A 15883-nucleotide genomic window follows, 5' to 3' on the forward strand; every position below is an offset into this window, starting at 1 on the left:
AATCCCAGCCTACTGGGCACAGTAGCACAGACCTGTAGCACAATAGCACAATCCCAAATCTTATGAGTAAGACTAAAGCTGATGAATCTCATATTCAAGGTTGGACTGGGCTACAAAGACAGACCCTGTCTCACAATTTTAAAAGTCGAGTATGGTGTCTCAAGTTTATAATCATAGCACATGAGAGGTCGGAGAAGGAGGATTACCATGAATGGCACACCAGCTTAGGCTTCCAAGTAAGATCCTGGCTCAAAAAGAACATGAAAGGATAGGGATGTGGCTCAGTTGGTACAGTTCCTGATTTGCATGTAAGCGGTCCTAATTTTGATTCCCCAGTACCACAAAGTGGTAGTAGAAGTTCAACAAGTTCAAAGTCAAAGGGACTGGTAAGCGGCTCAGACGGCAAAGCACTTGCTGCACAAGTTTCACAATTTATGTTCAATACCTGGAACCCATGTAATGGTAGAAGAAGAGAACCAATTCTAAAACATATTCTGGGGGCTGAAGAGATGGCTCAGTGGTTAAGAGCACCAACTGCTCTTTCAGAGGACCCAGGTTCAACTCCCAGCACCCACAATTGTCACATAGGCATACGGGTAAGCAAAATACCAATGCATATAAAACTAAGAATTATCAACAAAACATATTTTGACCTCCACTGGAAAATGACCCCACCCATACCCAATAATAATAAATAAAATTTGTAAAGTTCAAAGTCATTCTTTGCTATGTGGGGAGCACAAAGCCCACCTACAACACAAGTCTGTTTCAAACAAACAAGCACTAGTAATAAGGAGCCAATGCTACCTGAACAGTTGTCCCCTTAGAAGAGCAAGAGTTCTCAAGTTCAAAAAGTTTCAATCTGGTATATCATTACAGACTCAAATGTTTATCTAGCTCTTCAAACACCCAAATTTACAACATTCTCCCTACAAAGGTTTTCTACATCAATATAACTTTAAAATCAAGGTTTTTCTAAATGGCAAGCAAAGCTGAGGTGATGCTGGCAACCCATAACAAACAGCATTTCATGCTTTCTGTAAGCCAAGCCTGGTTCAAGGAGAGACATGACCCCTAAGAATATTCCTAAATTACAGATGAAAATTAGGATTGTGTGTGTGTGTTAATTTACAGATGAGAAAACCAAGGCACAAACAGATTAAACAATTTAACCAAGGTCATACTGCAAACATATGAAAACCCCAGTCTCCCTAACTCTAAAGCAGTCAATCCCTATAAATGTGAATCTTTAGGGGCTGGAGAGATGGCTCAGAGGTTGAGAGCATTGCCTGCTCTTCCAAAGGTCCTGAGTTCAATTCCCAGCAACCACATGGTGGCTCACAATCATCTATAATGGGGTCTGGTGCCCTCTTCTGGCCTGCAGACATACACACAGACAGAATAATGCATACATAATAAATAAATAAATAAATAAATAAATAAATAAATAAATAAATAAATAAATAAATGATTTTTTTTTTTAAAGAAATGTGAATCTTTAGTGTTCTTTCCTAATCAAGACTGCACTTTAGAGCTTTGTCCTTATTTACACTAAGGACTAAGAAACAAAATAGTTTACCTAAATGTAGACGACAGATAAAAGGTGCTTGCTGCCAAATCCAATAATTCAAGTTTGATCCCCAAAACTCACAGGGTGGAAGGGGAGAACTGACTCCTGCGATTTATCCTCTGACCTCCACACGTGCACTATAGTACATCCGCCACCGACACAAATAAACACACGCAATAAAAAAAAAGTTTTGCTGGGCGATGGTGGCACACACCTTTAACCCCAGCACTTGAGAGGCAGAGGCAGGGAGATTTCTGAGTTCGAGATCAGCCTGGTCTACAGAGTTCCAGGACAGCCAGGGTTGTTACACAAAGAAACCCCATCTCAAGGGTAAAAAAGAAGAAAAAGAAAGGAAGGAAGGAAGGAAGGAAGGAAGGAAGGAAGGAAGGAAGGAAGGAAGGAAGGAAGAAAGGGAAAAGAGACGACTCTAAACTCTGTGAGGGACTCTACGTCAGGGGCACGAGGTGCAGAGTGACAAGACAGCTGATGTCCTCCCCGTCCTTTGTGTACAGGCACACATGTACACAGTCACCACACACACACACACACACAAAACAAAAAACAGAAAGAAAAAAGCCATTGTTAGACTTTCTGTGACTGAGCTCAATACGCAGGAGTTTCTACTATAAATGGCAGGGTATGAAAACGCTGTTCTTTTCTGGAATAGAAAAATATCTAAATATTAGGATAATGTTTCTAGGTTTGGGAACTACAAGTTTCTTTGTAGCAAACACTGCTTTTTATTCTTGCTTTCTCTTTTCCTTTCTTCTCTTGAGAAGGGTCTCAGTAGACCCAGGGGTTTCAAACTTGCTATATAACTGAAAACGACCATGAATTTCTGATCCTCCTAAGTGCTGGGATCACTCCGCCATGCTTGTGGGCTGAAGCAATGGCTCAGTGGTCTACCTACACTCCCAGAACCATAATTCACTATTGTTTTTAAATACAGTCCAGGTTGGTACTTAGCAGAATGGCACTTAGAATAACATTCAATTATTTTAAAGAAACCAGGAACCATGAGATAAACATCTTAAATTTCAATACCACCCAACCTTTTAATAATATTTATTATATTGAAGTGTGGCTGTTGGCAAGTAGCTTTATTTTCCTAAACAAAAAACCAAAACCCTACAAAGTCCTTAAAGCAGGAGAAATTTCACGTTTGATTAACCCTCGGGACCTCATACAGAAGCAGTTCAACACACACTTGTGAAGTATTATCAACTTAAGCCAGTATTGTGGGCCATGTCTGTAATCCCAGCACTGGGAGGTAAAGGCAGGAGGTTAACGAGTGCAGGACCAGCATCAGCTACACAGCAACTTAGAGGCCAATCTGGGTTACATGAGACCCTCTTTCAAAAACTAACAAAACCCACTAACATTTCTTTTTTAAAAAAAATTTATTTATTATGTATACAATATTCTGTCTGTGTGTATGCCTGCAGGCCAGAAGAGGGCACCAGAGCCCATTGCAGATGGTTGTGAGCCACCATGTGGTTGCTGGGAATTGAACTCAGGACCTTTGGAAGAGCAGGCAACGCTCTTAACCGCTGAGCCATCTCTCCAGCCCCCCCCCCCACTAACATTTCTATGCTTTGTTTCCTTCAAGTCTTTGTGCCAAAGTTTAAAGCAGAAGTTAAGACAACATAGCCTTTCATGTTTTACTCTTTTAAAGACAAGGTCTCTATGTAGACCAGGCAGACCAGGCTGGCCTCAGACTCAGAGATAGCCACCTGCCTCTGTCTCCCAAGTGTTGGAATTATGTCTGGCTCTGGCTTCTCATTTGTAAAACAGTGACTATTAGAAAACCTCACATTACTGGTAACAGTCATATCATGATGTCAACAAAGCCCTAGAAAAGTAGTGACTCAGCACACGAAACCCAGGGCATAGTCAGAGTGGACAAGAAGGCATCTGAGAGGTCACGGGCTGAGAGGTCACGGGCAAATACTCAGTAGACAAGGGAGCATGGGACACCCTTGGAACTCCAGCACTTGGGAGGATCAAACTTCAAGGCCATCCTTATCTACACAGTGAGTTTAAGGCCAGCTTTAAGCTACCCAATCTTTTTCTTTTGGGGGGAGGTGGTAGTGGATATAAGACTTTGATTTATTTTTTTAATATTTATTTATTATGTATACAATATTCTGTGTGTATGCCTGAAGGCCAGAAGAGGGTGCCAGACCTCTTTACAGATGGTTTTGAGCCACCATGTGGTTGCTGGGAATTGAACTCAGGACCTTTGGAAGAACAGGCAGTGCTCTTAACCACTGAGCCATCTCTCCAGCCCCGAGACTTTGAAAGACTTAAACCAATTGCCCAAGATTACAGAATACAAAAACTACAATTTAACTCTCCCAAGTATCTTCCCAAAAAGAACTGCTTCATAAGCTAGGGTAAAAAAGCTACTTTGAGGAACATTTTGAAGATATTTGGAAAAAGAAACAATCTTTCTCAGTATACTTCTTTTCTAGGAAACTTCTTTACTTCTGGTAAGATAGGCCAACACTGAAGGGATGGAAGTTAATTTGCTTTTTTTTTTAATTGCAGATAACACCTTCTTTACCCCCTTTTTAAAGTCTACATATTTCATTTTCATACCTTGTAACAATCTGAAACAACTTCTTTGCAACCTCATTTAACTACTCTCCCTTGTACCCATTTCCTTTCTATTATCGTTCACAAATCACATCATCATATCCTTCCTTTCTCTCCATAACTATCAAAAAGAGCAGCACAGTTAAGCAAGTATTTGATTACAGCAAATGAGATTCCTTTACATAAGCCAATCAAAGCCTTGTTCTGTCTTAAGCATTTATAAAGCAACTAGTTAACACAAACACAAACTAAATCAAAAGGTCACACAGGTGAGAGAATAATAAACACTAATACTCACATTGAGGACAAAGCATGAAAGAGTATGCCAACACACATGGTAATGACGGTCTCCAGGTTATGAGGCACTAATCCTCAGGAACCACTTTCTTTTCCGTTCTTTCATTCTTTGCTTTTCTTCTTTTGGTGTATATTTGTGTGTATTTTTTTGAGATGAGGTCTCAGGTAGTGCAGGCTACCTCAAATTTGCTATGTAAACAAGCATAGCCTTACATTCTGGATCATCCAGCTTGGGTTGCCCTAGAACTCACTATGTAAACCTGTAACTTACAAAGATCTGCCAGTCTCGGCCTCCCAAGAGCTAGGTTAAAGGAGGAATGTGCCACAATGCCCTGGGTGTGCTGGGTGTGCATATGATGGTCACAGGGCAACTCCTAGGAGTCAGCTCTTTCTTCTACCATGGAGTCTTAGAATCTAACTTGAGTCACCAGGATGTTCAACAAGCACTTATATTTGCTGCCCTGTCTAACTGATAATGAATGCTGTGTGTGCGTGTGTGTGTGTGCGTGTGCGTGCGTGTGCGTGTGTGTGTGTGTGTGTGTGTGTGCGCACGCGCGTGAATATGAGACATGTATTTTGGGTACATAAGCATTGAGGTTAGAGGTAGACAGATGTCAGCTTGCTTGCTTGCTTTCTATCTTTAAGCCTTAGGGCAATTTTATTAGAATTTAAAGAGAAAAATCTGAGAACAGGCAAGCTGCAAATTCCAGCAGCTGTCAGAGGGAAATGACAGGAGGAAGAGAAAAAGGCATGCCATGTAAACCAACATGTTCAGCAGTGGAGGTCAGCCGTGTGATGGGCCAGCAGTACAGATGAAAGTGGGGAGAGGGCTATAACTTCAAAAACAAAGAAAGAGTGAAAGCCCAGCGTACCATGGGAAGCGTGATTTGGAAAGAGACAGAGGGAAAGGAAAAGGAAAGACTCAGATAAGAGGGTACATTTAACACAATTATGTGGCCTTAGTTCCATAAGCAACTGCCCAGTTCTCTCCTGTTTTACATCTTTATTTCTTGAGACAGGATCGCTCTCACTGATCCTGAGGCCCACTGATATTTCTAGGCAGGCTATTAAATGAGTTTAGAAATTTGTCTGTCTCTGCTCCACACTCCCCAGTGTGGGTGGGAGTTACAGGCACAAGCCACTGTGCCTGGCCCTTTTAGGTGGGTTCTGGTGACCCAAACTCAGGTCCTCATGCTAGTTTTAGGCAGACACTATACCAACTAAGTCATTTCCAGAGCTCAAATTTTACTTTTAGTGAATTTCAAGTCCCTTATTATTACTGGGTTTTGAAGTGGATAAGAAGAAAGTCTAGCCAGGTAGCCCAGGCTAACCACAAATTCACAAGTTTCCTACTTCAGTCTTATAAGAGCTGGGATTACAGTTATTAGCCACTATGTCCAACAGGTATTCAAATTGTATTTATTTTTAGCTCTAAGTTTGTATCCTTTGTCCAATACTTCCCCATTTTCTGTACATAACTCTTGGTAGCACCCTTCTCTCCATTTCTAAGAGTGCTTTTATGCTATATATAGGTGAAATCATACATTTGTCTGTGCACTAATTTACCTGACATAATGTCTTTCAGGTTTATCTATGCTCTCCCAAATGGGCGGACTTCCTTCTATTTTAAGGCCAAGCGATACTTCCTATTACACATATACATCACATCATATATGTGTGTATTTCACATTTACCCATTTATCTATTAACAGACATAGCTAAGTTTCTATTATCTTGGTTATTGTAGCAGTGCAGGTATTTCTCAGAGGTAGTGATTACAATTCCTTTGGGCATATACTCCCAAATTCCCTCTTAAGTTTTCTTACCTAACAGTGGTAGTTCACTTTCACCTGCACTACTTCATTTTATATTTTTCTCATACCCTTCCCCCCCATCTTTCTCTACTCTGTTTTGTCATAAGGAGACAGAGTCTTACTGTGTGACACTGGCTGACCTGAAACTCGCTCTGTAAACAGGCTGGCTTCAAACTCACAGAGATCCGCCTGCCTCTGATTCTAGAGTGCTGGGATTAAAGGTGCACCACCATCCACAGCTCTGCTCTTTCTTGATCTTTCTATGTTTATTTATAAACATGTCTGCATGTCTGCCTGCACACCAAAAGAGGGCGCCAGATCCCATTACAGATGGTTGGGAGCCACCATGTGGGTGCTGGGAACTGAACTCAGGACCTCTGGAAGAACATCTGGTGCTCTTAACCTTCAAATCATTTCTCCAGCCCCTTTCTTGTCCTCCTAAAGTGAGTCTATATTATGTTTTCCTTAATAATAATACCAATTTATCCTATATTATAGAACTAGATGTCTTAAGCTATGAATTCATTTTCTTTCTTTCCTTTTTTTCCAAGACAGGTCTCACGTATCCCAGGATGGCCTCAAATCCACTATACAGCCAAAGATGACCTTGAACTGCTGATGATCCTGAGACCACAGGCTTGTGCTGCCATACCCAATTAATTCAGCACTAGAGATTGAATTTAGAGCTTCATGTGTGTTAGGCGACAAGTGAACTCCAGCCCCTTATCTTCAATTCTGAAGACTTAATATGTATTATTTTATTTGGTCCTCATAATAATCCCAGAAAGGTAGAACAGAATCAATATACTTATATAGGAGATAGATAACCTGAGGCCAGTAGGACTAAGAAGTTACCAAGACTTTTGTTACACAGTGCAAAGTCAAATCAGAGCCCCAATCTTTTCTTTCTATTTTCTAAACTATTCTATGCTGCCTTATTGTTAATTCTTCCATTTTTTCTTTTTTCTTTTTTCCAGAGACAGGGTTTTTCCAGGCAGTGGTAGTGCACACCTTTAGTCCCAGCACTGGACTACACAGAGAAACTCTGTCTTGAAAAACAAAACAATCAGAAACACGGTTTCTCTGTGCAGCCCTAGGTATTCTGGAACTCAGTGTGTAGACCAGACTAGCCTCAAACTCAGAGATCCACCTGCTTCTGCCTCCTGAGTGCTGGGATTAAAGGCACGCGCCACACCACCACCAGGCAATTTCTCTACCTCCTAATCATCACATGCACATGTTTGGGTATGTTTTAAGAGATAAATATTTATAACACAGCATAAGTGGAAAAAGCCAGTTGGTGTAACCACTAACTAACATTCTCTCCCACACAGCTCTCCACAGCATTATGAGACCAGGACTTGCCCCCTATTCCAAAATGTCCCCAAATGTCTCTCACAGGAATGTCAGCACACCTGAAGTTCTCACTGGCTGAGTCACTTTTTTGGGTTAAGGCGTTGTTTCCAGAAGGCCACTGTGAAATGCATGTTACCTGAAAGAGAAAAAGGATTCATTAACAAAGTACTCTGGTTAAACAGATCTGTGATTACTGTGGGAATCTAAAAAAAAGAAAAAAAAGAAGTCTTTATTTGCCCCAGCATAACGCCTTCAAAAAAAGTCCATGAGAAAGATTTTGTACATAGAATAAACAAAACTTCTGGGGAAATGACTCATGCACAGTATGGGAACGCAGCCACTTGGATATGATGGACATCTGCAAATAAGGACGGCCGTATATACACATATTCTCTCCATAGGGTCACTGTAAAGTCGGATGCTCTGGGGACAGGAGCACAGCTGGGGAGCACTGAGTAGCTGAGTATCATTAGTTTTAAAAAGCAACAAAAGAGCTAAGCTGGCTGTGGCTTTCCAACAACGGTCACTAAAGACTGGAGGAGGGCAGGGCCCCGGACAGCTTCTCATCAGTGCTGTTGCTCATGAGAACAGCTGCAACTTCATTTTTCAGTGGAGGGCAAGCCTCAACCAGAAAAGGCCACACCACTATTGGATGAGTCCCTTCCTGATCTATACTGACTCAAAATCAGCATCATTATCAAAAATTAGCATATCTTTACTGAATGTTTATTATGAACCCATAATTTGGCTAAGCACTATAAAGAAAGAAAGAAAAAACAAACTTAAATACTTTTACCTTAGTTCTTAACCAATCCCCAAACTAAGAGAGGTACGGCCCAAAAAAGGAAAGGGAGCCTCACGACTAGCAGTTTCCTGTTAATATTAACTCAATTTCCTGAGTCAAAAGGAATAAACTAAACTCGTTTCTAGGCTAAAATTCTTCATTAACCTCTTCTCTAAGCAATAAATAGGCATAGACCAGAAGTATTTTTTTCTCATCTGACAACAGATGCTTTTAGTGGTATACACTCACTTAGGTAAACTGGAGAATCCCAGAGTTGTAACATTTGGTTCTCATCTAGCTCTGACTCTTGACTAGTTTTAGGTAAAATATTTATTTGTTTGTTTGTTTGTTTGTTTTTGAGACAAGCTCTCACTGTGTATATCTGGCTCACCTGGAACTAGCTATGCAGGCCAGACAGATGGATCTTTGTGAGTACAAGACCACCCTGGTCTACATACTGAGACTGTCTTCAAAATACAAAAACAGAATGCTAAGAGACTGGGCCAATGTATGTATATGGCAGATGCACGCGTGTGCACGCACATATACACACGGACTACCTACTAGATAACTGTTCACTAGAGATATCAGTCATCAATCATAACATACTTCCCCAGAGAACTAACACAACAAGAATCCACTTTTTTTGGTGTGGGGAGGGAAGTAAGGATCTCACACTGAAGGATAGATTGGCCTGGATCCTCCCTAACAGTAAGTATGTTCAGAAATTATTTCAACCAAAGCTAGCCTACAACCTAAAACATATTTGCTACTATAAAGCAGACAATCTCTTCTGACTGTAAGGCTCAAGTACCAAGTTTCTGTGACTACAAGGAAAATACACTGAGCAAACATGGATTGATGTGCTGATGTCATATAGTCCAAAACCCAAGCTCTCTTCCAGACTGCATCTGATTTGACTCTTATTTCTCAAAGATGCTAATGACCATATTCTAAGAGGAAAAAGAACCCTTTAACAAGCCCAGCCCTAAAACAATCCTATCAAAAAGCATGGCAACACCATTGTGTCAGCAAAATGAGGGAGACCAGCTACAGTCGCTTTAGCCCTCTCGCTTTTACCACCAAAGCCCTCTTCTTAAAACAAACACCAACTTACATCACTTCCTCACCACTTCCTTTCCTCAAAACCTTTACCTCGTAACTACATAAAATTCAAAACGATTACCATTGAACTTATAAGTTTTCTAGAATTGGCTCCTTTTACCTTTCTGGCCTTGAGTCCCACAATGCTCTCCTCCACTCTGCTTCCTGCTTACTGAACTCCTTTTCTCCCACATTCTGCCTAACTGACACACAGCCTTGAGACATGAAGGTTTTTCCTTTCTGTGCTGCCTTTGCTTCCTTCACCTCTGCCACATTCCTACTTATCCCTAGGCCAACGGTGCTCAACCTTCCTAATGTTGCGACCCTTTAACACAGTTCCTCATGTTGTGGTAACCCCCCCAACCATAAAATTATTTCATTGCCACTTCATAAATGTAATTTACTACTGTTATGAATCATAATGTAAATATTTTTGGAGATAGAAGTTTGTCAAAGTGGTTGAGAATTGATATTCTAGACAGACCTTCAGATAGCAAATCTTTTTTTTTTTTTTTTTTTTTTGGTTTTTCGAGACAGGGTTTCCCTGTAGTTTCTAGAGCCTGTCCTGGAGCTAGCTCTTGTAGACCAGGCTGGCCTCGAACTCAGAGATCCGCCTGCCTCTGCCTCCCGAGTGCTGGGATTAAAGGCGTGCGCCACCACCACCCGGCTTTTTTTTTTTTTTTTTTTTTTTTTTTGAGACGAAGTCTCACTATGTAACTCTGGCTGGCCACTGTGTTGACCAGACTGACCTTGAGTTCATACACCACCAAGCCTAGCCCTCATAGGTAGGTCTTGCCACTTCCTTCAATAATCCCCACACTGGTCACTTCCACTTCCTCTCCTGTCTCAAAGCTTTTTGAGCTGTCCTTGGTACAGCCATACCATTGTTTGCCTCAGTAGTTCCCAAGACCATCCCAACTACCTGAGGCATATCTTCAAATAAACTGGTAGAAGCCAATCCTGACTACAAATCAATCTCAAACATGAAACCTGAAAACATCTCCCTTTTTTCCAAAAGGTCTCAAGCAGTCCAGGCTGGCCTCCCCTCCCAATGCTACTGAGACTTAGAATTCTGGGCCTTGTATTTGGCAAGCAAGCACTCTACCGACTGAGCTGCCTACCCTACTTTTAAAAATCTCTCCTGAGCTGGGCAGTGGTTGCACACGCCTTTATTCCCAGCACTCAGGGAGCAAAGGCAGGGGGATCTCTATAAATTCAAGGCCAGTCTGGATACAGAGTGAGTTCCAGATCAGTCATGGCTACACAGATAAACTGTCTCTAAAAAACAAACAACAACAACAACAACAAACCAAATCTCTCCTGGTCCAGCAGAATAGCTCATCGAGTTAAGGCACCTGCCTGATGACCTGAGTTTGATCCCTGGAACCCTCAGGGTGGAGGGAGGAAACACTCTTGAGGATTACCTTCTGACCTCATGACACACACTAAAAATTTCCTGAGCCCACTGAGGTGGTGTGTACCTTAATCCCAGCACTCAGGAGACAGAGAGAGGGAGATAAGATGAAGTCTGATGCCAGTCTCTGTTTACAGTGTTCCAGAGCTATACAGCAAGATCATGTCTCAAAACAAAAACAAAAAAATTAAAGGCTCTTGCAATATGCCAATGGACAAATTTTGGGATCATGGGTCAGTCTGTCTCTTAATGAATATAAAGCCATTTTTAAAAGAATGTAGGACTTATTTACTCTAGAATACTTGCTTTTGGTTTTGTATTATATCCTTGTGGATGTCTATTCTAAAGTCTGAATTCAGGAACTCAACAAAAACAAAGTACATTCACTGTTCAAAAGAGAATCTCATCTTTTCTAAAACCTGGAAAATGAAGCCATAAGTAAACCTATGTGATACACAAGGCTGAATCTCATCCAATTTGCCCCTCCCCCAAAAAAAACTTTATTTCAGATGTAAACCAAGCCAGTTGCCAACCCTGAGACTTGAACATACACGGCTTTACCTACTTCCATGAGATCTCACGGATACAGAAGCACCGCACCTAAGAGCACAGTGATGGTGGCTAGGTTGTGTTCTCTAACTCACTCTTCTCTCCCCACTCCTCCCTGCAGAACAAGTTTACTACAGCTGTTAAAGAGAAGCAGAAAATTCAACAAGATTAGGATTCTAGACACAACCAAGAAAACAAGAGATTGGGGGACCCTGAGTTTCCGGTACTTTGAAAGTTCACCTGGTCACATCTCTAACTTTAGGCCCAATGCCTACTTCGGGTGCACTGACCCTTACACATTTTTTTCTCTTTTGAAGCTGCAGCCCGGAACCATGTCTCAAAACTCCAGTTTTCTACTTTTAAAGTCATGTCCTTATCAGGCTTCGACCCTTCAAATAACGCTCGCCTCTACTTTTTTCTTTGCTAAAGAAAAGTCCGCTCTCGGAAGGAAGGACAGTGACAGCTCCACGTCTGCAAAAGTCGACGGCGCCGGCCTGGGCCGGGACCACCATGAGTGGGGACAATGGAGGGAGGAGGGGAGTGAAAGACTAGAAGGGGAGGCAGCTACGGGAGAGGGTCCTCCGCGAGTGGGAGCTTGGAAAAGTCCCGGGAGAGCTTGCCAGGTGGCTGGTGGGCCCGGCCGCCGCCCCTCAGAGGGCCACGTCGCCCGGGCGGGCCGCTGCCACCGGGCCCCGCGCGTAGGCCGGGCCGCGGGAGAGGAGCCCCCCGGCGCGGCAGCGGGGCGCGGGACCGGACCCTGCCCACGTCCGCCGCGGCTCGGCTCTCTCCCAACTTGGGGTTCGAGCGGCCGCCGTCTCGGGACGTTCAGGCCAGGCACTAGCAGCAGCTCGCCTCGCCCCGCTGACCCACCCGCCGCCCGGCTCGGGCCACCAGCCGGAGCTCCGGGCGCCCCCCGCGGACACCGGCTGCGGGAAGAGCAGCCTTGGCTCTGGGTCCCGACTCGCGCACCGCACCCTGCTACCCCTGGCACTCCCAGCGCCTTTCCACCCAATCTCCCTTTTAACCACAGAACTGCTCCCAGTCCGCCCGCGGGTGTTTACCGGGACTCGGGGCGGCGACGACTCCTCGGTCCCTCCACTAAGATGGCAGCCGGTCCCGAGCCCCGACTACAGCGATTAGAGCAAGTTCGCATCCAGTGCGCAGGCGCGTCCCCTCAGGCGCAGTCGGGACTACAGGTTCCAGCAGGCCTTGCGCGCCAGTCCGCTATTTCGTTTTCCTCACCTCCCGGTGAAGCCGATCTAGCCTTATTCTCTACTTCTCAAGGCTTTTTTTTTTTTTTTTTTTTTTTTTTTTTTTTTTTTTTTAATATTCTTCCTTCTTTTTCCTCCCGTCTTCTTTTTCTTTCCTCCCTTCTTTTCTGAACACTTCTCCTCACCAACTCCCGTCCCTCGCTAGAACCCCTAAAGACTGTTAGCAAACTCTAGTGTGCCTTCGAATCACTTCAACAGCTTTTAAAAACAGATTGCTGAGCCCCCACCGCCAGTTTCTAACTCTGTAGATCTGGGATGGGGTGGGGAGTGTTTTATAATTAACAAGCGCTCTAGTGATACTACTGACAGCAGGAAGCACAATTTGGGAATCGCTATGCCGGTTCAGTCCTTCTGGTTACACTGATTGGGCTCAGATTCTCCTTACTCCACCTTTTGACAGGGCGTTCTTAGGAGGGTGACAGCTTGATAGTGCCAACGCGGCAGGAGTTCTAAAAAATGAAAAACATACTTCTTAATCCTTACCTCAGAACTATGAGGAAAATGCCGTTTGTTACCTTTTCAGATACTTAAATTAAGCTGCAGGTAGGATAAGAAACCCAGGCAAGCGCATCTTGCCTGTTCTCAACCTTCCTCAGACGTTTTTGAGAAAATTAATAGGCTGTGCAAACAGTCAGAGGCACTACTTAGGCGCTTGGTGAATATCCATTTTTGCTACTATTGTTATAGCCTGTTTCCTCGTAAGGAAACAATCTAGGAAGTCACTTACACTTTTGAAGTACCTTTGAGACTACGATATTCTGCTTTATGTGCTAGGAGAGTTATTATAAAATAAAGATTATAGGCTAGGAAGATGGCTCAGTAGGTAAGAGCATTTGCCTTGCAAGCACTTAAACTTGGATCCCTAGCATCCATGTAAAATCTGACATAGACACACACGCGCGCACACACACACACACACACACACACACACACACACCGCCAGCACTGGGGCCAGAGACAGGAGCTCCCTAGTCAACCAGCTTAGACCACACAGCTTCAGGTTCAAGGAGAAGGCAGAAGCAGCTGGATCTCTGATAGCTCACAGTTAGCCAGGTCTAAATAAAGAGTTCTAGGCCATCTGGGGTTACATGGTGAAACCCTGGGTTTGGAGTGTTCGGTTTTGAGGTTTTTTTTTTAAAATTTTTTAGTATTTTAAAGTTCTTCTGTACATCCAACTAATGTTTGCCCTGGTAAGAATTCTGCTGTGAGGGTAGGGATGTAGCTCACTGGTAGAACGCTTGCCTAGCATTGGTGAGGCCCAAGATTCTGTCCCCAGACGGTGGTGTGCTCTAGGGGAATCTGGATTTTTTTTTAAGCTAGCATCCCAAATGATTCTTGTCACCAGGAACACTATAGATTAAGTGCTTAATTACTTTATACAGAGAAGAAACACAAGTATGGAAGAAATTGCTAACTGGCTCAAGATCTCCAAGAAAGGAGCCAAGTCAGCTGGGCGGTGGTGGCGCATGCCTTTAATCCCAGCACTCAGGAGGCAGAGGTAGGCGAATCTCTGTGAGTTCGAGGCCAGCTTGGTCTACAGGATAGGATCCAAAGCTACAGAGAAACCCTGTCTTAAAAAAAAAAAAAAGGAAAGGAGCCAAGTCATCTACTTCCAGGTAGTCGTTATCTACAATTTTTCTTTGTTTTGGGCACACATTTTCACTATGTAGCTCAAGCTGGCCTCAAACTCAGGATCCTTCACCCTCAACCTTCCCAGCACTGGGATCACAAGCATATATTACCACCCTCAACTTGTCTGCATGTTTTTTTAATTTCTATTTTATTTATTATTATTAGTGCAGAGGTCAGAGAACAACTTTCAGGAAATGACTCTCTCTTCCCACTGTGGGATCCAGGTATGAAGCAAGGATGGAATTTGGTAGTCAGATTTGTAGATTATTTGGCCATCCCCACAATTTAAAAATTCTATAAGAGTAGGTAAAAGTGTGGTGTTGAAAGTCAAAAGCTATACTCCAAACCTCTCCCAAGAATGTCTTTTTAAAAATTATTGTTCTGGGGGACTTGGACATGCTAGGTGTGTGTTGTGTTCCTGAATGGTACCCAACCCCTAGAAGTTATTGGAAAGTTCTAGGATGAAGCCAAGAATGGGCATTTCTAGCCGGGCAGTGGTGGCGCACGACTTTAATCCCAGCACTCAGGAGGCAGAGGCAGGTGGATCTCTGAGTTCGAGGCCAGCCTGGTCTACAAGAGCTAGTTCCAGGACAGGCTCTAGAAACTACAGGGAAACCCTGTCTCGAAAAAACAAAAACAAAAAAAAAAAATGGGCATTTCTAACAAGCACATTTCCAGGTGATGCTGACCCCCAGAAGTCACGGTTTGTGACCATTGAATTTGTGCTGCGTTAAGCTTCTTGCCAGTGTCAACAGGGTGAGCTAGCTGCGATCTATGGAGCAGGAACCGACTAGAATTAGCAATGCAGACTTCCAAGAAATATAAAAATCCAGTCCCTCTACCAACACCTTGCAGTTACTGAACCCCTGTCCAGGTGCTTGCCACTGAATGCCAGCCCTCCTCTAGAGAGAGGAGACTAGGTGAAAAGAAACCAATTTTATTCAGAGACTGGCATCCTGAGAAGATACAGCCTATTGCCTCAGAGCCCTATCTCAGGAAACTTGGGGGCACAAAGTTTGTGGTGTGTGTGAGGGTGTGTGGGGGGGTGTGTCTGTGGGGGAGGGGCACAGTGGACAGAGGTTGATGCCAAGTGTCTTCCTCAATCACTATTTTCTGAGACACGGTCACTTACTAAACCAAGAGCTCACTGATTCAGTTAGTCTGCCTGGCAGGAAACCCGAGGATCTTCTCTCTGCCTCCCCACTGCTGGGATTGCAGGTATGTGCCACCAAGGCCAACATTTTACGTGGGTGCTGGGAATCCTATCCTCATACTCTACCCACTAAGCTATCTTCCCAGTCCAATGAAGGACTTTTATAAGAATGGGGAGAAGGCTGTGGCGGCAATGGGCAACTCCTAGAACAAACATACTACTTCCTACAAGCTAAGCATCATAGCAACTTACATGTTTTGTGTTATCTGATGCCCGGAATCAGAGAATATGGAATGGCAGTAAACATTCTGATGTTGTACGAAGGTCAAGGGTCTGTAAAT

General features: G+C 43.4%; 1 protein-coding gene across 3 annotated transcripts in view; it reads right to left on the minus strand.

Annotated features, from left to right (window-relative positions):
- The window catches only part of Itch (itchy E3 ubiquitin protein ligase), an 84981-nt gene extending 72314 nt beyond the window's left edge, over positions 1-12667 (minus strand). Inside the window, exons 1-3 of one of the 3 annotated variants that reach the window (XM_038329661.2) lie at positions 12548-12667; positions 7695-7771; positions 4467-4654 (exon numbers count right to left, since the gene is read on the minus strand). The gene's annotated coding sequence lies outside the window, so the exon portion shown is untranslated. Of the gene's footprint in view, positions 1-4466; positions 4655-7678; positions 7772-12547 lie in introns of all 3 variants that reach the window. The other 2 variants (XM_038329663.2, XM_038329660.2) reach the window with 2 other exon arrangements.
- Positions 12668-15883: the final 3216 nt, after the last annotated feature.

Source organism: Arvicola amphibius, chromosome 5 (assembly GCF_903992535.2).
Source record: "Arvicola amphibius chromosome 5, mArvAmp1.2, whole genome shotgun sequence".
Lineage (NCBI taxonomy): Eukaryota > Metazoa > Chordata > Mammalia > Rodentia > Cricetidae > Arvicola > Arvicola amphibius.